We start from the raw sequence: 27574 nt of genomic DNA on the forward strand, positions 1-27574 counted from the left end.
CTCCCCCTCATTTTCTGCCCCTCCCCCACTTGCATATACACTTTCTGCCTTTCAAAATAAATAAACAAAGAATTACATTAAAAAAAAATTTTAATGTTGTTATACATAGTTATTGGGGCACCTGGGTGGTTCAGTGGGTTGAGTGTCCCACTCTTCATTTTGGCTCAGGTCACTATCTCATGGTTCACAGGATCAAGCCCTGCATCAGGCTCTGTGCTGACAGCTCGGATCCTGCTTGGGATTCTCTCTCTCTCTCTGCCCTTCCCCCCACCTCCACCACACATGTGCTCTCTCTTTCTCTCTCTGTCTCTCTCTCTCAAAAATAAACATTTTTTAAACTAGAAAAAAATTAAAAATAAAAATAAAATGCTGTTACACAGAGAGATTAAATTCCATAGGATTATTGGTACATTATTCAAACTCAGAAACATTAAGAATTCAACAGTGGTTTCTGTCTTGGCCTGGCACCTTATATGCCATCATTATTCATACGGAAAGAGCTGTCCCACATTCCAGACAGTGCACTTACAAATTAACTTTCCTGGCTCATTACAAACTGACTAATTATCATAAACTGCTGGCTCCTTCCCTGAAACCCAACACTAGACACACCATAGGAAGAAGCTAGAGGGAGACTGACAGATCTGCAAAATGAACATAAAAAGTGTGAGAAATAAAATGGAGGAAGCGGAGTCTCAATTCGGAGAAGGAGCTGTGGATGGGCTCATGAGGGGAACAGAAGGGGACCAGTCACCACAGAAGGGGAGGAGGAGGCAGAGTGTTTGTGTAGATCTCGCCCTAATATTTCCCTGAGCTCCCACTGCCCACGTTGTACCTATCATCACTGCCACGCAGGAACACAGGAGCCAGCCCGGTGCTGCCAGAGGTGAGGAATCCTCAAGGTAGCACAAGAAGGCTGGGTGGCAAACAGACCACAGGCCAGGCAGGAGACTGGCTAGCTGCCTCCCCTCGGGGTGAGGACAGAAGTGTGCACAGACAAGAGGTTTTTCTGGGGCAAGCAGAATGTGGCTGGGCCCAGAGGCTGGCTGACCTGATACACAAACAACTGCTTATGGTCATTGTTTGATCTTTCACCTTTCTTTGAACGAGTATGAACAGCTACATGGTGACTTCAGCTGACCCTTGTATAAAAAGATCATCCCTCAAGAATGTTCACGTAGAGGGGCGCCTGGGTGGCTCAGTCAGCTGAGCGTCCAACTTTGGCTCAGGTCATGATCTCCAGTTCGTGAGTTCGAGCCCCACATTGGGCTCACTGCTGTCAGTGTGGATCCTGCTTTGGATCCTCTGTCCCCCTCCGTCTCTGCCCTTTCCCCACTCCCTCTCTCTCAAAAATTAACATTAAAAAAAAAATAGAATACTCACATAGAAATTAGTCTCCACTTAAAGGAGAGCTGCTTGAGCTTGCTTTAAATTAGTTTCCATAAACACTACAGCAACTGGAATAGGAACTCAGATTTGCTGTATTTCTAGCAGGGCAAGCTTTGGAGTCAGATAGCCTGGCTTAGAATCTTGGATCTGACACTTAGAGCTTTTGACAATTTGTTTACTCTCTCTGAGCTTCAGATTCTTCAGCCTTGAGGACAAAGAATAAAGTATATTAGGTATTTAATGATAGATAACAATTGTAACTAATGTATGTAATATAAAAACACGTTTACGTCAAGAAACAGAAAGGAAACCCTTCTAAAGCCCTATTTAAGATGAGATTCTACTTGATAAATGAAAAAAGTGAGTTCACTCTATGTATAGAGAAAAAACATGTCCAGTAAGGCACTAAGTTATAAAAAGGGAGCAAGAAGATTATAGGAATCCAATTCTATGACATAGAATAACAGAATTTCAGAACAAGAAGAGAAATTCCAGGCCCTTGGCTCTCAAATATGTTTAAAAGACAGAGCTCGGGAAATCAATGTTCTTGGCTGAGTACCATTAGATATTAATACATTTGTTACAGAATAACAATAGCTAACATTTGTAACATACTTACTATGTGCTAGGCATGTTCTAAGCACCTTAATATGCATTGATTCATTTAATCCTCACAATAATCATGAAGTAGGTACGTTATTATCTCCACCTTACGGGTGAAGGACTGAGAAAGAGGTTAAATGCTTTGTCCAGGCAACTGAGCTAGTAAGAGCTAGTGAGAGTAAGTAGGAGAGCTCAATATGAGCTTGAGCGATCCTGCTGCCAAGCTCGTGTGTTTGGCCACTATTCTACACTGTTTCTCATCCTATAAACTAAGAACACTTCACCTGTGTTATGATTCCAGCACAAATAACTCCATTATATAAACTACATAAAAATCACATCTGACCTCACTTTATAATTTTTTCAAAAGTGATCAAATAGGAGCATCTAGAAGGCTCAGTCAGTTGAGTGTCCAACTCTTGATTTTGGTTCAGGTCATAATCCCAGGGTCATGGGATGGAGCCCCATGTCGGGCTCTGCACTGGGCATGGAGCCTGCTTAAGGTGCTCCCTCTCCCCCTTCCTCTCCCCCTCCCCCTCCTCAAAGAAAGAAAGAAAGAAAGAAAGACCTATCAATTAAGCAGGACTAGGGTTCCAAGTTTTCCCCGATTTTTTTTTCTTTTTGCCACTTTTTGTGACCTCCTAGTGCTGGCTAAGACAACTGACAGAAACAGCAACAAAGGGTTAATGAGATTTCATGTGGTAAAAACTCAAAACTAAGAAAATTGTACCCTTTACTTTTATTTAAAAGAAAGAACACCTTGGTACAGCTGTAGAGCACTAGTGTTGGGCCAGAAGGGGCGGGGTGTCGGGGAGTAGTTTGAGAACCACCCATCTGGAGCAACTTCTATTTTGTAGATGACAAACTGAAAAACCAGAGATTAGGTGCATCACTTCAAGTCACACAGCAAATAAAGAGTGCAAAAAGCAGAGCCTGTGACTTGTAGGGCTCTCACCCCTCCACCCCTCCACTCCTCCACCCCACTGCCCCCACTGGACTGAATGTGGAAAAGATTTAGAAGATGCTTTAGGCAGAGATTTCTTACACTGCCTAAAACTGTTTATCTTAGCTTTCCTTTTTTTTTTTTTTAAGCTTATTGTCCTTGACTCCCCAGTTAGAGAAACCTTCCTAGTAAAGATGAGTAGAAGACAAAAAGCAACTTAGACATGGATTACACTCCAAACGGTGATAATTTAAATTGATGGACAATGCTTTGTATATTTCCTTTAAAGTTATGTTACGTACTATATTTTGATTCCCTGGATAATAAAAAAGTTCACTTACTAATAATTTAATTGAAATAACATAAATTTAGCTGAAATAAAAATTTAAGGAACCATCTGTTATGATGTCAGATGTCAGTGATTAAACAAAGCTAGAAAACAAAACTAAATGTATTAAGGAAAATCAGTTACCTCTTTAGAAAATAAGTTTGTCAAAATACTTTTCACCTTTATAATTAAGATTAAATGATTTTTTAAAATCATGGTACTTGAAAAAAATACAGGTTCAAATAGTGTAAGATAAAAGTTGTAAAGACTCCTGTAAAGATACAAGATGATGAAAACGGACTCTGACTGCCTCTGTTCTGACCTTAAACTTTCCAGTTGGGTTCTTTTTTGCAGCGGATGGAAGGCTCTGAGAGCATAACCTTCCCTGATGGGAACCGAACCTGCCCCCTCGAGAAGTAAGGACTGCCCTGGGCCAGCAAGACACAAGACTCAGTGTGACTGACCCCAAGACAATGATTGACCTGACCTTTCCTGCCCACCTGCACATGCCCACCCAGCTTTGCCCCACATTTTCCTTATATAAACCTGCAACTATTTTTGGCACTTTGGAGACAGTCTTTGAGACGCTGGACTATCTTCCCAGTATTGGCCTCACTGAAATAAATTCCTTTCTTGTTTCCCCACCACTGCTCTCTCTGCCTTTGGATTCTGACAGCTGTGAGCAGCGTGCCCTGTTTGGGACCCCCGGCCAGGTGCTCTTGTGCCCCTGCGCCCTTGCTACAATGAGACTTCTGGATATGGCACCTGTAAATATTTAGAGCTTGGTGGGACAAGCATTGTTTACGTTTAACTTGACCATGAACTACAAAACCCCTCTGCCCGTGAGCTAGGGAACGGCATTCAGTGTGGCAAAGTGGGTCAGGCCCATAAGCTGGAGCCACACTCCTGGGTTTGAATCCTGGCTCCACCCCTCACCAACGGTTGGCCTTGCACAAATTACCTAACCTCTCTGTGGCTCAATGTCATCGTATATAACACAGAAACAAGAACAGGATCTACTTCGTAGAGGTGTAAAGAGGACTAAGGGCGCTAATATCTGCAAAGTGCGTAGAACACTAGAATATAGTCAGCACTTTAGGTGTTAAATGAAAGAGGTAATAATTAGGGTCAATTCTGAGCCACAAATTAAAAATGGTAGAGTAAGAAGAAATTAACTGGGGGAAAGAGAGAAGGGAGTAAGTAAGGCAAGAAGAGAAGAAAAGAGAGGAAAGCAACAAGGAAACAGAAGGAGATACGAGTAATCCAGAAGACAGCGATAAGACTGGGAAGAAAGGCAGGAAAACACAGGAATAAACAGAGTCAGGGTGGAGAGAAATCTAAGAAAGGAGTAACTAACAAGCAAAATAGGCAGGGGGGAGGGGGGATGGGCAGGAGAAGGGAAAGAAAAGCCAAAGACAAAAAGTGAATCTGATTGTTCTGAGCTAACTGGGTAAGAATTAGAAGGGAAAGCCGAACATGAGATTATTCCCATGCTACAGATTTCCTGAGGTAAAAGATGCCCAACAGTTACAGTCAGGTTTGGGGGAGGAGACACCTGTTAGGCTCCCACCATTCTCAGACTACTAAGTACAGTGACCTTTTGGGAACAAATGGGACCCTGGTAAAGTGCCCAGAACACTGCTCTTAAAAACGTCCTAGGTGCCATCAACAAATGAAAAGAGAAACACAACGTGGTTTATACATATAATGAAATATTACTCAGCTTTAAAAAGGAAGGAAATTCTGACAGATGCTACAAGGCGGATGAACCTTAAAAACATTATGCCAAGGGGGCACCTGGCTGGTACAGTAGGAGGAGCATGTGACTCTTGATCTCGGTTTGTTCAGGGTCATGAGTTCAAGCCTCATGTTGGGTGTAGAGATGACTTAAATAAAAACTTAAAAAAATTTTTTTTTTCTAAGCCATTATGCTAAGTGAAATAAGCCAGGCACAAAAGGACACATATGGTAGGACGCCACTTAGGCAAGGTACCTGGAATAGTCAAATGCATCGGGACAGAAAGTAGAAGAGAGGTTACCAGGTCCTGGGCAGGTTACTGTTTAATGGGTAAAGTATCTGTGTGGGGTGATGAAAAAGTTCTGAAAATGAGTAAGGATGATGGTTGTTCAACACTGTGAATGTATTTAACCTCCACCGAATTGTACGCTGAAAGATGGTTAAACAGCAGATTTTATTTTATGTATACTTTACCACAAAAACAAATTAAGATAAAAATATACCATATGGCTGCAGTAGTAATGGTCAACCATCTCCACCATGCTGGACATGGGATTCTACTGGTCCCTTTTACATCGGGACCATGAAGAAACACCATGGTCACTCAGGGCCCCTAATCGATTCTCCCATCCAAGATGAACCCTGCCCTCCAATGGCCTCCGTCCAGCCATATTGAACCTGCACTCCTGAGGTCACCACTGCAATCACTCCCAGCTCAGGTCAAAGGGGCTGACTTCCAATACACCTGTCTCTGGAATTCCTGACAGCCAATTAGCTGTTCTTTTCTTCCAGCAGGATAGTTGCCATATAAAGCACCCCCTAAGTGTCTGGCACACAGTAGGTGAACAATAAATAGAAGTGACTGCTCTTATTGCCAACGTCCTGTCCAACCTTAGTCTCATTCTTCCCACTTCTTTGGTACAAATACCTCCCTGACAAGAGAGACCTCTGAGACTTTCATTTTAGGGGGAGCAGGGTGGGTGGGTGAGAGGGTACAAAGGAAGCCAAGTTCAGTTCACTTTCCTATTAAAGGCCCAGTCAGTACAGGCCGCCCTGTGGACCTATTTCAACCGCTCCTTTTTTCCCTCACATCCTGGTTTCCTAGCCCACAAACTCCCTGACTCTGGTTCTAGATTTATTTCTTGGATCTCAGCCTCCCCCCCCCCCATCCTGATTCATCTTGGGTTTTACACCATGTTTTTTAATGCAAAGTTTGGGAAACTCCCTATCCCACCAGCCACGGGAGCATCTACTGTTAACCATAGCCCTCTGGTTCTGGCACTGTGCCCGGGGCATGGCCCGGGGGCGCAGCGTGCACAGGGCCAACCCTGGGGACAGGATATGTGGATAGCTAACGTGTATTGAGTGCCTTCCATGCCATAGACACTAGTCTAAGCAATGACCACTTATCAATTTGTGAATCAATTTAATAGCACAACAGCCCAATGAAGTTGTTTAAAACCCAGGGGCGTCTGGGTGGCGCAGTCGGTTAAGCGTCCGACTTCAGCCAGGTCACGATCTCGCGGTCCGTGAGTTCGAGCCCCACGTCAGGCTCTGGCCTGATGGTTCAGAGCCTGGAGCCTGTTTCCGATTCTGTGTCTCCCTCTCTCTCTGCCCCTCCCCCGTTCATGCTCTGTCTCTCTCTGTCCCAAAAATAAATAAACGTTGAAAAAAAAAAAAAAATTTTAAAACCCATACCTTCATCATTCAGAAAACAACAGACAGAGTCATAAACGAGCGCTCTGAACAGCTGCTAACCACTCCATGACTGAGGTGTAGTATTAAATTTGAAAGCTATAAAATTAGGCCAAGTGGAGTGAAAATAAAGGGCTTCTGTTATGGTCACTCACTTAGAATGGCAAGTAGAGATTTTACATTTAACTGATTTCTGGGAGAGATCATTTCGGAACTCAGAAGAAAAGCAAAAAGTACTGGACTCCATTCTAAAGGAAGAACAGGAACTGGTAGCACAAGTAGCGATGGGCAAATCCCAAACTATACAAATTTCAGCACAAATTCTCCAATCTTGCTGAGAAGGGGAAGTCTAAACAAGCTGTCACGTGAGTGTCGCAATTTTAAAAATTCACAACAAATTGGGAACATTGAGAAAAACTAGAAATGAGACGTTTAAAAGAACAATACTAGAACCTCGTCCAGCAAGGTTCCAAGCGCCAGACAGACGCTGTTGATTTGCTCTTGACCTCAACCCTGGGAAGAGACTAAGGCCACACTGTGTGCCATTTCACAGAGCGGGAAATGACTGCAGGGAGAGGTGGCACAATTTGCCCAGCCGTGGGTCTGGTCAGCCTGAGCCCCCTCTGTTTGCCAGGGCTCAGCCCCACCCTACTGTGCCCCTCTGCCCCAGCTAAAGGGCTACTGCAAACCCACGCTTGAGGGCAGAGTCACAGGACTAAAATATTATTTTTAATTCCACAATGAAGTAAAATAAACACAATGGTAATTAGGGAAAATATGCCTACGGAACTAAGGGTTTCTGAGAAAGTAAATAATCAGGGAAGCCAGTTAGGTGCGGGCAGGGGGAAAAATAATGAGGGAAACTCAGCTTTCATAAAAGCTTTCAACAAACTTAAAATGTAATAACAACAAGCCTCTGACTAGGTTCCAAATGTAAAAAGTGTTTCTAAGTAAGCTGTTATGGATTTGGAATATTTCCATATCACCAGAGAGGTCTGAGGGTAAAGATAAAAAATTAACCAGTGATAACAGTGGGGTCCTCCAGGTATTTTTACTGACACCATTCACATTTAACATTTGTTATAAGTGTTAACAGTGAAGCAAATAATGAAAAGTTCAAGATTGCAGAAAAACTCCTCCAGATAAAATCTTAGTTTATTCATTTATCTTTTTTTCAAGGTGGCTCCAGATCCGATATGGGGCTTGAACTCACCACCCTGAGATCAAGAGTCACACGTTCTACCAACTGAGCCAGCCAGGTGCCCCTCCAGGTAAAATTTTATGCCATTGGAAAAAAAAACTCCAGAAAAAACTTCCGAAATTGGGTAAATGAGCAATGATGGCAGACAAATTTCAGAATAAGCTGCACTTTTAATATTACAAGGCTGATGTGTTACAGTCTAAAAACCATGGCAGAATATATCCTAAAGAAACTTTCCTAATTCGTTTCTGGCCGTCATCAAGAACAACACTGTGTAACCAGAAGAGAACTGAACTAAGGTTTAAAAGTAATAATAATAATAATAAAGATTAAAAACACAGGATGACAAAAACAAGCAAGGAATGAAGTGTATCAAGCAGTATGAAGCAGAACTGAAATGGTAACCTTGGCCTTCTTTTCCCACTCCATTTATCTGTCCCTTTGCCCTTCTACTTCCCATGCAGAAATCTTCCCACCAGGCAATGAGTCCTCCTCCTTCCTCAAAGAAAAGAAAAACCTTGGCTAAGAGTCTTATTGGGGGTCTTAGCCCACAATTCTACATTAAAATCCTTGAGGGTTCAAAAGGAACCACCACTCAGTGTGAGTTCTAAAGAATGCTAAACCTTGATGTCTGCCTTTTCCTTTTTACAAAGAATAGCTACTTGGCTGGTAAAACCTGAAAGCGATTTCAAAGAGAGTCTATCAGGAGTCCTCTATTCTCCTCTCACAAGATTTTAGGAGGGAACCTCAAAGCAGCAGTGTATCACAGGCCTACAGAAAAGAACACAAATCATTAGCGTCCGACTTGAGGGATGTTCACACAGTTAAGGTGGTGGAGCAAGGACCAGAACACCACCACCGCCTGAAAGCCTCATGGTGCCCTCTCCCACAGGTAGCTACCACCTTCCTCCACGATCCACCCATCCCGTGGCAGGCTGCGGGAGGACAGGGCACTGAGTCCCAGGGAGCTGACCCCTGGCTGTTCTGCAGTCTATGAAACTAGAAGATTGGGTCTGCTCCTAGCTTTGACCTTCTGGGAGTTGCAGCAGAGACTTTGAGGTGTTACCTAGGGAGGTTTGTCCTTGCTGGGCCCTGAGTTCCAGTTTCTATCACCCCAGCAATGTGAGACTACCAAAATCCATGCTCTTCTGTTCTGTTGCTTTTGTGCTTGTTAGCCCCTTGACCAGCAGAGCTTAGCAGTGAATACCTTCAGAGGAAAACCAGTGCTAGTCTCAGGCTCACCTCTCTGTGTGTTCCTTGCCTCTGAAATGTTGGCCCTCCTGTTATGACTGCCTTCAACTCAGATCTTTATCTCTCTAGTCCCAAGAGACTGCCTAAATCTCTTTGGATTCTCTGCCTCTCAGACTTCTCAGCAAGCCCCTTCCAACCAGCTTCTTGGACTCCTGATACATCCCAAGAACTAAAAAATGGTCCAAGAGGAAAAGCAGGTGCAGAAAGCCTGGGCTCATTTTCATAAACATCCCCTCTGCCCAGGATCTGATCCCTCAAGGCCTGGCTGGCTGCCTCCCTCAGTAGGAAAGTGAGGGCAATCCCAAAGATATGAGACTGTGGAAAACATTTCCTCTTCTATCTGATGACTGTGTTTATCAAAAATGGAAGAACTGGGGTGCCTGGATGGCTCAGTCGGTTAAGTGTCTGACTCTTGATTTCAGCTCAGGTCATGATCTCATGGTACGTGAGATCAAGCCCCATTCGTGGGAGCTGCACTGTCAGCTCTCAGTCTGTTTTGGATTCTCTTTCTCTCCCCCTCTCTCTGCCCCTCCTGCGCTTGCACTGGTGCGAGGGTGCACACAGGCGCTAAACAAACAAACAAACAAACAAACATTGAAAATAAATAAGGGGTGCCTGAGTGGCTCAGTCCATTGAGCATCTGTCCTCAGCTCAGGTCATGATCTCACAGTTCGTGGGTTTGAGCCCCACATTGGACTCTGTGTTGACAGCTCAGAGCCTGAAGTCTGCTTCGGATTCTGTGTCTCCTTCTGCGTCTGTCTGCCCTTTCCCTGTTCATGCTCTCTCTCTCTCTCTCTATCTCTCTCTCTCTCTCTCTCTCTCTCTCTCACACACACACACACACACACAAATAAACATTAAAAAAACTTTTTTTAATAAAATAAAATCTTAAAAAAAAAACCTGAAACGGGGTGCCTAGGTGGCTCAGTTGGTTAAGCATCCGACTCTTGGTTTCGACTCAGGTCATGATCTCACAGTTCATGGGTTTGAGCCCCATGTCGGGCTCTGCACTGACAGCACAGAGCCTGCTTGGGATTCTCTGTCTCTGTCTGTCTGTCTGTCTCTCTCTCTCTCTCTGCCCTTCCCCTGCTTGCACTCTCTCTCTCTCTCTTTCAAAATAAATAAATAAACTTAGAAAAAAAAAAGCTGGAATTATTTGTGGCCACCAGTAAGGAAAGTACTGTAGTATGGCATGTCTGATAGGACCAGGTGCAAAGTGCTCTGCTAAGTCAAAGAAGCTACTCACAAAGGACCAAATACTGAATGATTTCACTTGTAGGAAATATGCAGCATGGGCAAATGAATAGAGGTAGGCAGCAGAATGAAGATGGGGAATTAGGACAACATGGATAAGAGCTATGGAATTTCTTTTGGAGGTAATGAAAATATTCCAAAACTGACTGTGGTGACACTTGCAAACCTCTATCAATATACTAAATCCTCTGAACTGTATGCTTTATACCTCAATAAACTCATTTTTAAAAAAGAAAAAGAAAGATGAGCATTTAAATCAGTGCAGACCTTCTAGGAAGCAATTTGGCAATAAACATCAAGAACTTTGACATATGTGTACATACATAATATTTATGCTATTATGTAATTGTTATATATTATATATTACTATATATATATATATATATATATATATATATATATATATATAAACAGGTTAAGAAAGTTCCAGACTTGAGAGGAATTGAGGGCATGCTCAGGGCGTACTGAGAGAGAAAAGTCTGGAACAGGATGAGCCTGTAAAAGAGTTACAATTCCCAAAGTTCACGAACTGGTTTTATCAGAATCACCTAGGGAGCTAGGCAAAGAAACAAATTCCAGAGCCTTACTCCTGAGAATTTTAAGTAAGTTCTAAACCCCACATGGGGCTTGAACTCATGACCTTGAGATCAAGGGTCACATACTCTACCAACGCGCCAGCCCTGCACTCACTTCCCTGAGAATTTTGATTCAATCCATTGCAGACATAGGCGGGAACCACAGGAATTTTAGTTTTTCAACATCCCCAGGAGGTGTTCCCTTCGGCAGCACACATACGAAAGCTGGAACGACGTTCAGATTAGCAGGGCCCCTACACCAGGATAGCACGCAGATTCGTGGTGTTCCATATTTTTATCCAACATTTATTTATTTTCGGGACAGAGAGAGACAGAGCATGAACGGGGGAGGGGCAGAGAGAGAGGGAGACACAGAATCGGAAACAGGCTCCAGGCTCTGAGCCACCAGCCCAGAGCCTGACGCGGGGCTCGAACTCACGGACCGCGAGATTGTGACCTGGCTGAAGTCGGACGCTTAACCGACTGCGCCACCCAGGCGCCCCTGTTCCATATTTTTAAAAACTAAATAGGGGCACCTGGGTGGCGCAGTCGGTTAAGCATCCAACTTTGGATCTGGTCATGATCTCACGGCTCATGGGTTCGAGCCCCTCGTGGGCTCTGTGCTGATGCCCAGAGCCTGGAGCCTGCTTCGGGTTGTCTGTCTCCCTCTCTTCTCTGCCGGTCCCCCGCTCCTGCTCTGTCTCTCTCTCAAAAATAAATCAACATTAAAAAAAAAAAAAAAAAACTAAATAAGTAAATGTCCCCAAGTGATTCTGATGTCAGCCAAATCTGGCCAACCCTTGGACAAATGAGGAAAGAAAAATATTTTATCACAGCAGTAACACTTTTTGAAAATCATTCTAGAAGTAATACGAGAGACTGATTATAATTAGGCCAAGACCTGCCTTTAATATGCAAGGAAGGATCAGAGCTCTGAATTCTTACTGGGGCTTAGTGACATTAATAGACATTCATACACAAACTTTCAGTGCTGCTATAAGTCGTCACCTAAAAAAAAACAAAACAAAGTAAAACGCTTTATTACTAAACAAAAACTTAGCAAGAATCCCGACACCTTTCAAAATACACAACTTACCAGCCTCTCTAAAATGTTTGTGGAATTTATGTCAGAATTCTGAAATGGCTGAGGCAATTGTTAATTTAGGTGGTCTTCCTTGCCAACCACCTTGCTCTGATGGGTATTTGATTTTCCAGCTTCCCTTCGCCACTTGCTAACAAGCAAATCTGTTCTGTCTACTTAATGAGTAACATTTGAAAACAGCTTCCAAAGTAAATATGGATGTATGAGGAACATTTGAAGACTCAATGATGGATACGAATGGATACAAATGACTCATCAAGTAATATTGAGCACCCATGTTTTTCAACTTCAGATAATAGATTTACATAGCTGCAAGCATTTTACCCCAGCTCCCTTTTCAAACAGTAGCATTGCTTCACCAGACAACTGGCAGGGGTACAAATACTTGCTGTGGCCTTGGCACACCTAGACACAGAAAGCTATCTGGCCCAAATATCTCAAGCTCTTCTGTTGAATTAGCAATTGCAGTAACTAAGTAGGAGACTGCAGATGGGTGTTCTGAAGCTCTAAAAGCCTTTCTTACAGATGGTTCTCCATTGTCACGATGACTCAACCATCACAATCCCAAATTGTTAGGATAAATTACTGGATAATGTAAAGAAGCATAATCTTAAGTACTAAGCTGTTTCTCTCTCTCTCTCTTTTTTTTTTAATGTTTACTTATTTCAGAGAGAGCAAAAGCGAGCAGGGCAGGGGCAGAGCTAAGCTGTCTCTTTAAATTCAAGTGGTTTAAGTTGTTTTAACTAAAAAAAAAAAAGAATTTCCTATTAAAATTGGTTGCAGGAAATTATTCTGGAACACAATTTTCCTTAATTAACATTATGTGTTTAATACAAGAGAAAACTGCGTGACTACCTGTTCAGGCTACTTCAACTCCTGAAATATACACAGCACCATGGCGGGACCATGGCGCTGACCCAGGACAAAAAGCAAATTGATACTAGTTTGAAGTAATTCCCTTTATATCCAATTCACTCCCCCACAACAGGTTAATGTGGGTCTCACCTGCTGTTCCTTTTCAAATTTTCATTCCTCAACCTCAGTCCCTTGTTTGCAAATTTAAAAATAAAACACAGAATGGTCAAAAACAAGCATTTGATTAACAAGACGGATGACAAGGGGAAGCAGTTATTGTCTCCATAAAAACTCTATCTTACTGGCATATGAGTAAGACTTGTAATCAAAATTCAACCTTCTTCAAATTTCAACTTCCTCCATCTTAAACTAACTATAGGAGGCCAGCATGGTCTAGTATTCACAATTGTCTTCTATAAGCCAGATCTATCTATCTTCCTCCCTCCCTCCCTTCCTTCATGTCTTTCTCTCTTTCTTTCTTTCTTTCTCTCTTTCTTTCTCTCATTCTTTCTTTCTTTCTCTCTTTCTTTCTTTCCTCCCTCCCTCCCTTCTTTCTTTCTCTCTCTACCTCTCTCTCTCTTTCTCTCTATCCCTCCCTTCCATCTTTCCTTTCTTCTTCAAGCCAGGACATTTCTTAAAGTACAGAGCAAGGTGAAAATATTGAATGTGAAGACAAGTAAAAAGTTACAATATAGTACAATAGTATTGAGCATATTATAAATGTTAGTAACTATTAAAGTTATGATCACCCCAGGTTAAGTATTAGATCATGAAGGTATATCCAGAAAAGTTTTACTTCCAATTAAAAGACATTTTAATATGTTTTCATTATTAAACAATTGATTTGGGAATAAATATCTCTTAACTATAAGCAAGGGTTCTCTCAGCTGATATGTTTCACAAGAAAATATGTATATTTCAAAAAAAAAAAGAAAATGTGTATATTTCAAAAAAAAAGAAAATGTGTATATTTCAAATTAAAACTGATAGAATTTTAAAACTACATGATTAGCATTCTCTTCCATAAAGAGAAACAAAATAGTGGCATTGCATTCCTGTTTAGAAATCTCAGCCATATCTACTCTACAAACACTTTCATTCTACAAACCATTTCATTCAGATGTAGACTAAAACATGTTGGATTCATTTGCAAATTCAGTGAAGTAGTTAACGGAAACCACAAAATTAGAATCCCCTAATGGATGCAGTTTTTTATTTTAAAATTCAGCATAATCATAGTCCATCTTAATGAAAATGTATACTGTGGAAATCCAATGTTAGTAAGTAAACACCAAGGGAATAGTAATAATTATAGCTATTACCATTTACTGAGCATCTATCACATGCCAGGCATTGTGAGATGGCCTTTTTAAAAAAAATACTCAAGGGGCACCTGGGTGGCTCAGTCGGTTGAGCGTCCAACTTCAGCTCAGGTCATGATCTCACGGTTCGTGGATTGAGCCCCGCGTCGGGCTCTGTGCTGACAGGTCAAAGCCTGGAGCCTGTTTCAGATTCTGTGTCTCCCTCTCTCTCTGCCCCTCCCCCACTTGCGCTCTGTCTCCCTCTGTCTCAAAAATAAACAAACATTAAAAAAATAAAAAATTAAAAAAATTAAAAATATTCAATTGGGGCTCCTGGGTGGCTCAATCTGTTAAGCTTATGACTTTGGCTCAGGTCATGATCTCACCGCTCACGAGTTCAAGCCCTGCATCAGGCTCTCTGCTGTCAGCACAGACCTTGCTTCAGATCCCCTGTTCTCCTCTCTCTCTGCCCCCCCCCCCCACCCCCCACCATGCTCAGGCTCTCTCTCTCTCTCTCTCTCTCAAAAATAAATAATAAACATTTTAAATAAAATTAAAAATTAAAAAATACTCAATTTCGGGGCACCTGGGTGGCTCTGTCGGTTGGGCAACCAACTTGGCTCAGGTCATGATCTCACGGCTCATGAGTTCGAGCCCTGAATCAGGCTCTGTGTTGACAGCTCGGATCCTGGAGCCTGTTTCAGATTCTGTGTCTCCCTCTCTCTCTGCCCCTTCCCCACTCATGCTGTCTCTCTCTCAAAAATAAATAAACATTTTAAAAAATTTAAAAATACTCAATTTCAATCTTCACAACAACCAAAAATTTGTACTTGTCCAAGGTCATAACGCTGGTAAGTGGGATTTGAACCCAGATCCCTTTGACTCCAGAGCTTGATCATTTCCTTCTCTGCTGCACAGCGTCCTCCTAGGCAAAGCTGCCAGAACCCACGCTTGGGTTGGACCTGCTGCTGTTGCCTTGGCCTCCTACCAGATGATGCAATCACTAGGCTAGGCTTGATCTCAAAGGAACCCGAAGAGGTTATAATTTACCAAACCCACAAAGAGGTTTAAATGGGCCAGAGAGTGGAGGTAACTACAAAGCTATAAAAATTATAAAAATTCAAACAACAATTTTTAGAAACACAATATTTATTAAATGCCAATTTTGTGCCCAGCATTATTTTAGGAACTAAACAACAGATTGGATGGAAGATTGTATTAAAATATTCAGCAGAAAGGGAAAATATAAATAACATTAATTCACAGTTGTACCTAAACAAAAGCTACCTGTGTGTACAGAACAGAAAATAGCAGCCCTCAAATACTCAGTGTTAACTGAGTCAGCTCATATCAGGAAAATTAATTACTCCAAATATACTTTCGGGTTATCTCATGTATATGCATTTCTCTAACACTAGAATTGCTGGGCTTTAGAGACTGCATATTTTTTTACTTTCTAGGTAATACCAAACTGCTTTCCCAAAGTAGTCATAGCAACTTATATTCCCATCGGCCAGGTATGAATATTCATATTGCTCAACACAGCTTCAGAATTTGTTATTGCCAACTATAATTTAGGTATACAGGAATATGGCACTGTGGTTATAGCTTGCATTTTCTTAATTATTAACAAGGATGAACACCTTATTATCGGTTTATTAGACATTTGGATATCTCCTTTTCTGAAGGGCCCGTTCAAGACTTCTGCCCATTATTTTATTAGTGCAGGTAACATCTTATCTACAGTAAGATTCAATATTTAAGACCTATACTGAGTCATGGATATATTCTCCTATGTTAACTTAAAAGCTTTATTGTTTTGCCTTTCAACTGCCATGCTTCCTGGGTCATAAATTAAGTGTTTGAATGCATGTGAATCTGTTTCTGGACTCCTGCGGCATTCCATTGATCAATTAGTCTATCTTGGTGCCAATACTACACTGTCTTAATTATTATAGCTTTTGTTGACTTCCAGTAGAGAAGTTTTTCCAATTTATTTTTTTCTTTTTCAAGAGTCTCTTGCCTTTTCTTAGGCATTGACAAATATTTTAGCATCAGCTTGTCTAGTTTTTTGTTTTTGTTTTTTTTTGGGGGGGGCAGAGGACAAAGGGAGAGGAAGAGAAAGAGAGAATCTTAAGCAGGCTCCACACTCAGCACAGAGCCCAACACAAGGCTCGATCCCATGACCCTTGGATCATGACCTGAGCCAAAATCAAGAGTTGGTCGCTCAACCGAGTCACCCACGCACCCCATCAGCTTGTCTAGTTGTTGTTGTTTTTTTTAATTTGCTGGGATTATATTAAATCTATAAGTCTGTTTCCAAAGAACTGACACACTGCAATATCCAATCTTCCAATCCTTGACCCAGTGTATCTTCTTCATTTATTTAGACTTCACTTAAAGTCACTCGATAAAGTTTTAGAATTTTTTTGTAAAGGTCTTTTATACATATTTTGTTAGACTTAAAATATATCTCCTATACTTTTTTTTTAGGATTTTATTTTTAAACAATCTCTACACCCAACATGGGGCTCCAACTCACAACCCTGAAATCAAGAGTCACATGCTCCACTGACTGAGCCAACCAGAAGTCCTACAGCTCTTATAGTCTGAAAAAAGAAATGATTTTTTAAATGATGTATAAAAATATATCATTTTTTTTTTGATGAGACTAGAGTTTGGGATAACTCATATATCATTCATATATAAAAAATGAATATAAACATACTTAAAATTTTTCAATAAAACAAAGTTCATCAAAGTACAATTTCAGCTATATAATTTAGGTTTGGGGTTTGTTTCTTTTGTTTTTTAAATAATCTCTACTCCCAACTTGGGGCTTGAACTCAAAACCTTGAGATCGAGAGTCACACATTCCACTGGCACCCAATAATTTAGTTTTAATTCTAGAATTATCATTTTGTACTTATGTCATATCTCACCTCAGCAGGTTTAATGTAGTTGAGAAAACTTATATGTCACATAAACAAGTGGCCTAAACACCTACTGGTTGTAGGTCCTTATAGTTATCAATGTATGAAGTACTTACAATGCAGAATAATTTCATTCATCAACTTCAAGACAGGATGAATAAATAAGTAAGAGACTGAAATCTTGTTAATATACACACTGTTGTCTGGGATTGAGAACCCACACACCTTGCTCCTGGCCTTAGCTCCCACCACTCTTAAATCATTTGCTAAAATTGCCTCCTTTTTTTCCATTTGTAAAGTAGTTACAATATGGTTCTGTCAATGTCACACATTAAGGATGAAACATAAACAAATTCCTTAGAAAACAACTAAAATGGTCAAAAACACAAAGCAACATTTACTCAAAGGTGTTCCACCATCAGAAGGACATGAGACTAAAGTTGCCTACAATCATGGTTTGTAGCAAGACTGAAAATAACCCCCAACAGATTGGCCTCAAAATCTTCAAGCAACGCTAAGAAAATGGCAGAGATTTGCACACAAAAATAAGAATTTTGAAGAAAATGGGGTGCCTGGGTAGCTCAATTGGTAAGGCATCCGACTCTTGATTTCGGCTCAGGTCATGATCTTACACTTCGTGAGATCGAACCCCACATCCAGCTCTGCACTGACAGCAGAGAACCTGCTTGGCATTCTCTTTCTGCCCTCCCCCACTCATGCTCACACACTCTCTCCCTCTCTCTCAAAAACAAATAAACTTAAAAAAAATAATTTTGAAGGGAAGAAAACTTCAGAAATCACTTTGAATACCTTAATTACACTCACTGCTTTATTCCTCCAAACATTTAGAATCCAGTAAGTAAAAGGCATTCTTGTACCGCATTCTATATGACCAGGGAGGCAAAAAAGTATCCATCACTTCTAGGAATTTATAACATGTTTAGGAAACAAGACATAAGCACAAATAATTGCTACGTGATACAGATTAATTACTCAATAAATGGTACTATTAATTACAAAGCAGTACAAAAATCCTGTAGAACAGAGACAAAAGGATCACTTCCAAGTAACATGGTCAAATAGGTCCTCAGTGAACAAAGACTATGTGCTTTTGACTTGCTCTAGCATAGAGGTTGGCAAACTACAGCCCAAGTGTGGCTCGACACCTATTTTTGGATATAACCTGTGTGCTAAGAATGGTTTCTACAGGGGGGTGGGAGGGAGGGGAGGGTGGGTGATGGGTATTGAGGAGGGCACCTTTTGGGATGAGCACTGGGTGTTGTATGGAAACCAATTTGTCAATAAATTTCATATATATATATATATATATATATAAAAAGAATGGTTTCTACATTTTAAAATAGTTGCAAAGACTTAGAAAAAAAAGAGTATTTCATCATACATGAAAGTTATATTACATTACATTTCAGGGCCCATAAATAAAGTTTCATTGGAACACAGCCATGCTTTCACACGACAGGGGTGAAGGAATAGTTGTAACAGGGACCATATGGCCCACAAAACCACAAATATTTAGTCCCTGGTTCTCTACCAAAAAAACAAAAAAAAATTACCAACCAACTGCTCTAGAAGGATGGATTGGAATTTGGTAGGCAGAACTGGAGGAGGAGGCTGGGTTGGGGGCAGGGGAGTGGGGATGTACAAGGAGAAGATAAACATTCCATTTGAGAAATGAAGGAGTGAAAACATGAAGGAAATATCCAGAATACTGCAGGACAGTGGGAAGACCAGTTTGGCTGAAGCAGAGGGTCCAAAATCGGCAAACAGATACTGACCCACTGATCACTATTTGCTTTGTTATTGAGCTGTTTATACTACCGTACTAATTAATGACAAGCATCCTCACACTGAGACTATGAGAGGGATACTATTATTATCCCCATTAACAATTAAGAAACTAGTCAAGACACCTGGGTAGCTCAGTTGGTTGAGCATCCGACTTTAGCTCAGATGATGATCTCACCACTTTTTTTTTAAATTTTTTTTCAACGTTTATTTTTTTTTTTTTAATTTTTTTTCAACGTTTATTTATTTTTGGGACAGAGAGAGACAGAGCATGAACGGGCGAGGGGCAGAGAGAGAGGGAGACACAAAATCGGAAACAGGCTCCAGGCTCCGAGCCATCAGCCCAGAGCCCGACGCGGGGCTCGAACTCACGGACCGCGAGATCGTGACCTGGCTGAAGTCGGACGCTCAACCGACTGCGCCACCCAGGCGCCCCGATCTCACCACTTTTGAGTTCGAGCCCCGTGTCCAGCTCTGTGCTGACAGCTCAGAGTATGGATACTGCTTCAGATTCTCTCTCTCTCTCTCTCTCTCTCTCTCTCTGTGCCCCTCCCTGGCTTGCGCTCTCTCTGTCTCTGTCTCAAATATAAATAAGCATTTAAAAAAATTAACAAATAGTAGTAATTAAGAAACTAGCCAAATGATTTGATAAACTAAGTTTACAGATATTATGTAATGGACCCAAGATGAGTCAAGTGAATCTAGTCTATAAATCTAGGTTCTTTTCCCTGCAGAGCCCATGCTGTTCAATGCTACACCATATCAAACCTCCATACAGGGTAGTAAAAGGAAATATTTCTACAAAGGTAAGTTGGGGCAAAACTCTCAATGTTTTCAATTATAGGTGTAAAAGGGATATGATCTCATCTGTAGGCTATGACTCTTTTGTGTTTAAAAGGACAGTTACCCAGGGGCACCTGGGTGGCTCAGTTGGTTAAGCATCCAACTCTTGATCTCAGCTCAGGTCTTGATCTTGGGGTCGTGAGCTTAAGCCCCATGGTGGGCTCCACGCTGGGCATGAAGCCTACTTTAAAAAAACAACAAACAAAACAAAACAAAAAGACAATTGTCCCATGAGCTGGTGGTCCAAAATGTTCCACAATTGAAATCAAATTATCATGGGCTTTTCCTAAGTCATAGGAGAAAAAGAACTGTGAGCTTGATTTTCTCAATTTCAAGTTTTGCCTAGAAATATTTCTTAAATCTTTGCAAAAGTGATTCATTATAAAAATCAATGAGTAAGTAGCAGACCAAGTTTGAGAAAATTCAGCTGATTATGCTTAGCTCAACTTTTTTTTAATGGATTATGTGCTCAACAGATTTCCATTTTATTATTTTAAGTTCAAATGATTAATTGAATACATTAATTCAACAGTTAACTCAATTATCTGGAGGTGGTTTTAAGATTTTCTTCAAAAGAATAATGTGTCTGAGAGAGCTATCATAAGCACTAAGAAAAAAATCAGACACATGTACACATTAGCAGTATCTATTAGATGAAACCATAGAAAGGAAAAGATAATACATTATCTTATTACTTACTCCATATTAAGTACTAAGTGTATGTAATAATACATATTAATTAATACATAGGTAATTACTTATTACAGCTTACTGCTTAGAAACACTCCCACCCCTATCAAACTAAGTCTAAAGCTGCACAGTTCAATAGAAATATCATATAAGCCATACATGCAAGCCACATATAATTTTAAATCTAAGTAGCTACATCTTTTAAAAGTTGAAACAGGTGAAATTAACTGCAATTATATATTTATTTAACCTACTATATGCAACATATTATCATTTCAACATATAATCAGTATTTTAAGAGCACCTGGCTAGCTCAGTTGGAAGAGCATGGGACTCTTGATCTCCGGGTCATGAGTTCAAGCCCCACACTGGGTATAGACATTACTTAAAAATAAATAAATAGGGGCACCTGGGTGGCCCAGTCAGCTAAGTGTCTGACTCTTGGTTTCAGCTCAGGTCATGATCTCACGTTTGTGGGATAGAGCCCCAGGTTGGGCTCCATGCTTACAGCATGGAGCCTGTGTGGTATTCTCTCTCTCCCCCTCTAGCTGCCCCTCTCCCTCTCTCCCTCTCTCTCTGTCCCCCTCTCTCTCTCAAAAATAAATAAGTAAACTTAAAGAATTCTCTAAAAAAAAGAGATTTTCAAAAATACTAAACTTTATAGTATTTTATAAATTGAATTTTTTTCATACCAAATCTCAAAATCTAGCATGTATTTCACACTTACAGCACAAGCTAAATTTCAAATGCTCCAAAGCCACATACGGCTACTGGCTACCATGTTGGACGGCACAGATCTAAGGAATAGCTCTTTTCTTTTTTGAATAAATGTATTTATTTATTTTGTTTTTTAGAGGGGTGGGTGGTACACAGTGGGGAGAGGGACAGAGGAAGGGGGGGGGGGAGAGAGAGAGACAGAATCCCAAGCTGAGTGTGGAGCCTGACACTGGGCTGCATCCAACGATCCCAGGATCATGACCTGAGCTAGAATAGAGTCAGTCGTTGAATCAACTGAGCCACCCAAGTGCCCCAGGAGCAGCCCTTCTAAAGATCACAACATGGAGCACCTGGGTGGCTCAGTAGATTGAAAGACTAAGTCTTGATTTTAGAGCAGGTCCCAATCTCACGGTTGGTGGGTTCAAGCCCCGCATGAGGCTCTGCACTGACAGTGTGGAGCCTCCTTGAGATTCTCGCTCTCCCTCTCCCCAAATAAATAAACATTAAAAAATAAATTAATATATATATGTGTGTATATGTTGTGTGTGGGTGGTGTGTGTGGTGTGTATAAAGATCACAGCCGGAAAGAGGCTGTGGATCACAACCAGAGAGTCAGACCCAGAAAGTGAAGGTATGGGTCAAGAAAGGAGCATGTAGCTCCAATATTCTAATGTTGAAATAAATGAGAGTTCAACTAGGAAATGAATAACAAACAATAATGGGCCATTTTAGCAGATAATGACCTTTCAGCAATGTACTGGAGGTTCTTAAAGTATTGTACAGTATTGATTTTATGATATTTGTTTCCTCTACATTATAACTAGTCTTGCTATAATTGTGATTTGGAATTATCCATAATTTCTCCCCTCCCTCCCCATTTCCTCACCACCCCCACCAAGTAATCTCTAAACTATTTCAAGTTATCAAAACAAAAGATAAAACAAACAAAAAAACTACTTCCAGGTGCTTTCCACAACCTGAACAAATTTAAAATCTACACAGGTAATGTGTAAGCCTCTGAAGGATTTGGATAAGGGAATTGGAAATAATGTTTCAGTACTAATAGTGAAGTATCAATGTCACAGAAGGTGCTGTAGGCAATAAACTGGAAAGGCACCTGTTCAGAATGTTCCACATAAATCTTGAAATAGGAATGTGGCTTTGAAAACAAAAAAAGACAGAGGCTAGATTTAGCAGTGATTTAAGCAAATCATGTAAACGGTAAAATGCCAGAAGAGGGAGAGGAAGGCTTCAACAGAGAAGAACCAAAATAATGAAGTCAGAGCTACCCTCTCACCCTCCTCCTCCAACACAATACCCAAGGAGAATTCCAGAGGTACCATTCAGCAAAGATTTGGTGGTAGCAAACGTTTCCTTTTTCTTTTCTTTTTTTTAATGTTTTATGTATTTTTGAGAGAGAGAGTGCGCTCGCGCAAGCAAATGGGGGAGGGGCAGAGAGAGAGGGGGACAGAGGATCTGAACCCGGGTCTGAGCTGACAGCAGAGAGCCTGAGGCAGGGCTGGAACCCCAGAACTGAGCCGCATCGGACTGAGGCACCCTGGAGCCCCCATTTCCTTTTTCTTAACTCACTGGGTCTTAAGATCTAGACCAGATCAAATTCTTATTTGCTAATCTATTGAAGTACTTATGATAAATTTAGACAATAATCAGTAAATTCTGCCTGTAAAAACACATACAAATTGCTGGACAGGGTGTGTCTCCACTCTCTGGGCAAGAGGTAGGGTCGGAGATTATGTATTTTATGTGGTAATAGGTCAAAGTACATCAGCATTCAATTTTAAAACAGACTCTCACCAAACCATTCAAACATTGCAAACAAGAGTTTCACCGTTTATCACTTTTACCAAATCAAAGTATGTAGTTACGATGTGTTGACTAGTGCTTAAAAGGTAAAATTAAGCAAACCGAAGTGACAGCTCAGTATTTCTCAACTCTAATCAATTCTGCTTGTTATACAGAAACTCATCCCATCAGGATACGTTTGTAAAAAGTAAAAGAAATCAAACGCTGTAATTCTTGCAGTTCAGAGGATTTCATGATGCCCCTTCAAGTAATGGGGAAAACTGCAAGTGGCAAATCATCAGCGAAGTCCTCAGGGTACCAATCTACATTAAAAACAACGGAAACTAGATACAAAACCACATATGCGATGCCAAGTTTGTAAAAATGTTTCATACACACACACAAAAGATTTGGAGCACACTAAAAATAGCAGCAGGGATTATCTCTGGTAATTTTACTTTTAGTTGTTATTTTATACTGTTCCTAGGTTTTCTGCAGTTTCTACAATGATCACGTATTATTGTTAAAACTAGGGAGAAAAATTTAGACAGGTGGAATCTGAGGCAGTGCCAATCAACAGGATTATATTGGATTGACAGGGCATCCCTTATACCACGGTAATCTAAGAAGAAAGCATTCGGGGCCCATGCCTTGTCTGTAGTAGAATCTTGATTATATTCACGCATACAATACAGATGCACACATTAATACTTGTGCTGCAAAACATTAGAAAACTAAAAAATGCTTCACTTAGAAAAACAGAAAGCAGTTTAATGCTCAAGGAATAAATCAATCTTAATTGATTCCTCTTAAGGAGTCTCAAGGTGGGAAAAATGTCTTGGTCGAAAATTTTAAAATGTAGACCGACGACTAAATTGTTCGCTTTAAAACGGCTCATTTGTCAAGTTCACCTCAATTCACGAAAAAAGTAAACGTAGAAGTAACTTTCTAAATATACCAGTTTGAATCAACACTGCTTGAAACAGGGCTTTGCCCCCAACAAAGGCAATTTTGTTTTCTGAATTGGACGGCAACATAGAAGTATGGTTCCTGAAGGTGCAAACTACTGAGGTGGGGGGGAGTGGGTGTGGAGTGCGGAGAAGAGTACCCAAAACAGTGTACCTTCCTGCCTTCAAAGAGCTTACTGCAAAAGGCGGAGTGATGACAAAGGACTGGGTCGGGCAAAGAGGCCACAGTACAGTCACGAGTGATTCTTTTGGTTTTTAATGAAGGTAAGTACTGTTGAGGACCAACAATTTGGGGGGACAAGATTTGAACAGACGATGGCGCAGACTTAGGCACAGGGCTGAGCTGGGTGGGACTCGTCGCACATTTAATCCCCGATGACAGCACCACCAGCAGCCCTCCTTGTGCTTAAATGTACACAAACACTGTTTGAAAATTGAAATCCAACAAACCCTCCAAACAAGGCTAAACACGCCCGCACACAAAATTCAACAGCGCCGCGTTTTCATCTTACTTGGTAGAGTACCTAACACCTGGCTGCGGACTTAGAAATGCTTAAGGAAAGCTGATGATCGGCTGAACTACACACAACCAACCCGCTCGCAAAGGGCCTCGGGCTCACGCCTTTGCACGCAACACCGGGCGCAGGTTGACCTCGGCCTGCGCCCTGCCCACCCCGGGACGCTGTTTACCGAGACTGACCCAAACGTGCCATCCCCACGCCCCTCCAAGCCCGGCCTCCCCGGGTCCCGGCGACGCCAGCTTGTAAATGTGGGACTGGGGGGGACCGGCAATCAATGGCAGGTGGGTGGCGCGGCCTCACGAGACAAAGCGGGGCGCCCCAGCCGCGGGAGCCCTCCATCACGCGGGCCGACCGCCCGCTTGGCCCCGAGGCCCGGACCGCGCCGCCACCCCCGCGCCGCCCCCCGGGTATCGGGCCGGCGGAGACCGCCCGCCGCACCCCGAGCGCCGGCCCAACCGCCGCCGCAGGAGCGCGCAGGGCGCCCAACTGCCGTCCCGGCCCAACCAACGCGGGCAGGGGAGGAGAGGTGCGCGCGGCCGGCGGAGCGTGCGAGCCACTCGGGGGTCGCAGAGGGGAGGCTGCGCGCGGAGAAGGCAGGGGCCAAGAGGCGCCGAAGCCATCGCTGAACGCAGCGCCAGGAGGGGCTCCTTTAGGGGGTTTTGCCCCTTTCCCCTTAGAAGGTGCAGATGGTTTGACCCCCCACCCCGAGTGAGGTGCCTTGTCCCAGCCCCGGCTGGACTGTACCATCGGGCGGTGCCGCCGGGATTTCTCCCCCCCACCACCACCATCAGTTTCCCCCCCCCCCCACCCGGGTCCGCGGTCGGTTGGCCCCGGCCGGGCTCTGAGACGCGGAAAGAGCTTGGCGCCATTTTGGGTGGGACTAAGCAAAGACGAAACACCCTCCCAGTCGATGGGGTACTCTGGACGCTGGCTTATCCGGTTCCCTTAATCCTTTAGGTACTTACACGACGTTGGGTGAGGGGAGCTGGAAGATCAGCGGGTCCCCGATCCTCTCTCCCTAGGGGTGATGGAAATCAAACCCCCCCCGCCACCTCCAGGTGGTTCTTCCCGCCGCAGAGTGGGAGCAGCATAAAAGGCGGGGCCTTATTAGCATAATCTGCCTGGCAACCTGATCTCGACGTCATATGATTGGTTGAACTCCGTAAACCCCATGCCCTGCTTAGAGACGAGTAATGCTGGGGCGAACTGACAGGCCCAGATTTAAGACTCATGACGAAGATCCTGAGACGCTTATTCAGGCGGCAGAGAAAGCCAAAAGGAGATTCACACAATGGCCCAATGACTGAAGGCCTCTTTATTTCGTGCTCTGCTGTTCATTTAAAACCCAATCAAAGAGCGGGTCTCAGTCAGCGCTCGCTTGCGTTTGTACTCTCAGCCAATCAGAAAAGCCGACTCTTAGGATTCAGGGTCAAGCCGGCCCTGAGGGTCCCGTGGCCGCGGAGGTGGGGAAACGTTCAACCTCGGTGGCCGGATTAGACGGGTTGGAGTGCTCTTCGGAGCCGAGCCAGTCCCCCGCACCCGAGATGCTCGGTGTGCTGAGCAGCGGCACGAGGGGATGTGGCGGGGGGAGCGCGCCGCCGGCTTACGGGCGTGCTCCTGCTTGGCGCCCTCACACAGTTTTGCACCTGAAGCCGACCTGCCTGCGGAGGCTCAGCTGTACGGATGCTACGCGCCAACTCCGAAGGCGGGGCGGGCCTCGACCGGTGGTCAAGCGCCTTCCTGGGCCTCGGGCTCCAGCCTCCCGGAGTGCAGCGCGATCCGAGCGCTGCTCCTCCTGGGGCTGATGGCGTCGCCACCTCTGACCGCGCGACTGCTTCTTTGCTCAGTCCTTGCCCAACCCTGGAGCCCCTCACTGCATCTCTCCTTTACCCTTTCCCATTCTGAGAAAGGAAATGATTTTCAGAAACACGAAATATTATCCAACACTGATGAACCGGCAACTCACTCATTTCTTAACCTCAGGCTTCCACATCCTACCATCCCTTAAAATTGCCTCCCCAAAGGGCAGCCAAGTGCACAGAAATGAGCCCAAGCTTTGGAGCAAGACGCCCAGCCCTCGTTACACACCCTGAATAAGAATGGCAACTAAATCTTGAAAAAAACTTTGAACCTTGGAACCTTCAGGGAGTGTTCCCTTCCAATACATCTACCTTGCTACATTGTTTTGAAGACAGATTTACATGTAAAAGTACCTCCCACGCTGGAACTCAAAGGAATAGAGGGTGTTAATGACGCTGAGACACACAAAACTGCTAAACTAATTGGCTAACCAAGAAGGGGAAGAAACACAACTAAGCAAAAGACTTGAGACTGGAAAACACCCACTGGTGGGGAGGGGAATCTGTAAAATTCATTCAGCAATGTCCTCCTCACTGTTTCGTTTATTAAAAACAAAAACGAAAAAAAAAAAAACTGGAAACAAAGTGGAAAGAAGAACATAGTGTTTTTCAAGCTTCAAGACAGTTGATTACCTTGTAAGGTAGACCATGACTAGACCATGTCTTGTTCCTCCACAGAGATGGAGGTCACGCTGGACTTAGAATTCAGCGATCCTTAAACACTTGAATTTAATTGAGAAGAAAGCGTAATCTGGGGCCTGATAAGGCGGATGCTAGTAACTCTTCAGTGGACAGACACTTGGAAGCAGTTGCCTTAACAAAGATTGTATTGGTTAAAAGAGTCACTCCAGTGTTCCCCTTTAGTGCTATAAGCAGACAAACAATGCCAGAGACTGGACAGGTCCGCTCTTGTATCTCTTGACCTCTAGAGAAAACTTTCCCCATTTTGAGATTTGACATTACATGCCCCTTAATGGATTACAATGGTCCCAACTGAGGTCTGCTGACCAGAAATAACACCAAGGAATCCAAAAGAGGAAGTTGCCGTGAGGAATGGGGCCATCTGGACTGCAAAGCACCAGTTACCCTCATAGACTTGGAGAAATGATCTGAAACTTTAGAGTGCACACGTATTACAGGGAGACACCACCCCAGAGATTTTTTTATTCAGAAGGCCTTGAGTGAAACTCAGGACTCTG

At 42.7% G+C, this 27574-nt stretch overlaps 1 protein-coding gene across 1 annotated transcript in view; it reads right to left on the reverse strand.

Annotated features, from left to right (window-relative positions):
* The window catches only part of PRDM10 (PR/SET domain 10), a 103235-nt gene extending 77654 nt beyond the window's left edge, over positions 1-25581 (reverse strand). The window contains exon 1 of the mRNA XM_030332062.1: positions 25482-25581. The gene's annotated coding sequence lies outside the window, so the exon portion shown is untranslated. The remainder of the gene's footprint in view (positions 1-25481) is intronic.
* Positions 25582-27574: the final 1993 nt, after the last annotated feature.

Source organism: Lynx canadensis, chromosome D1 (genome assembly GCF_007474595.2).
Source record: "Lynx canadensis isolate LIC74 chromosome D1, mLynCan4.pri.v2, whole genome shotgun sequence".
Taxonomy (NCBI): domain Eukaryota; kingdom Metazoa; phylum Chordata; class Mammalia; order Carnivora; family Felidae; genus Lynx; species Lynx canadensis.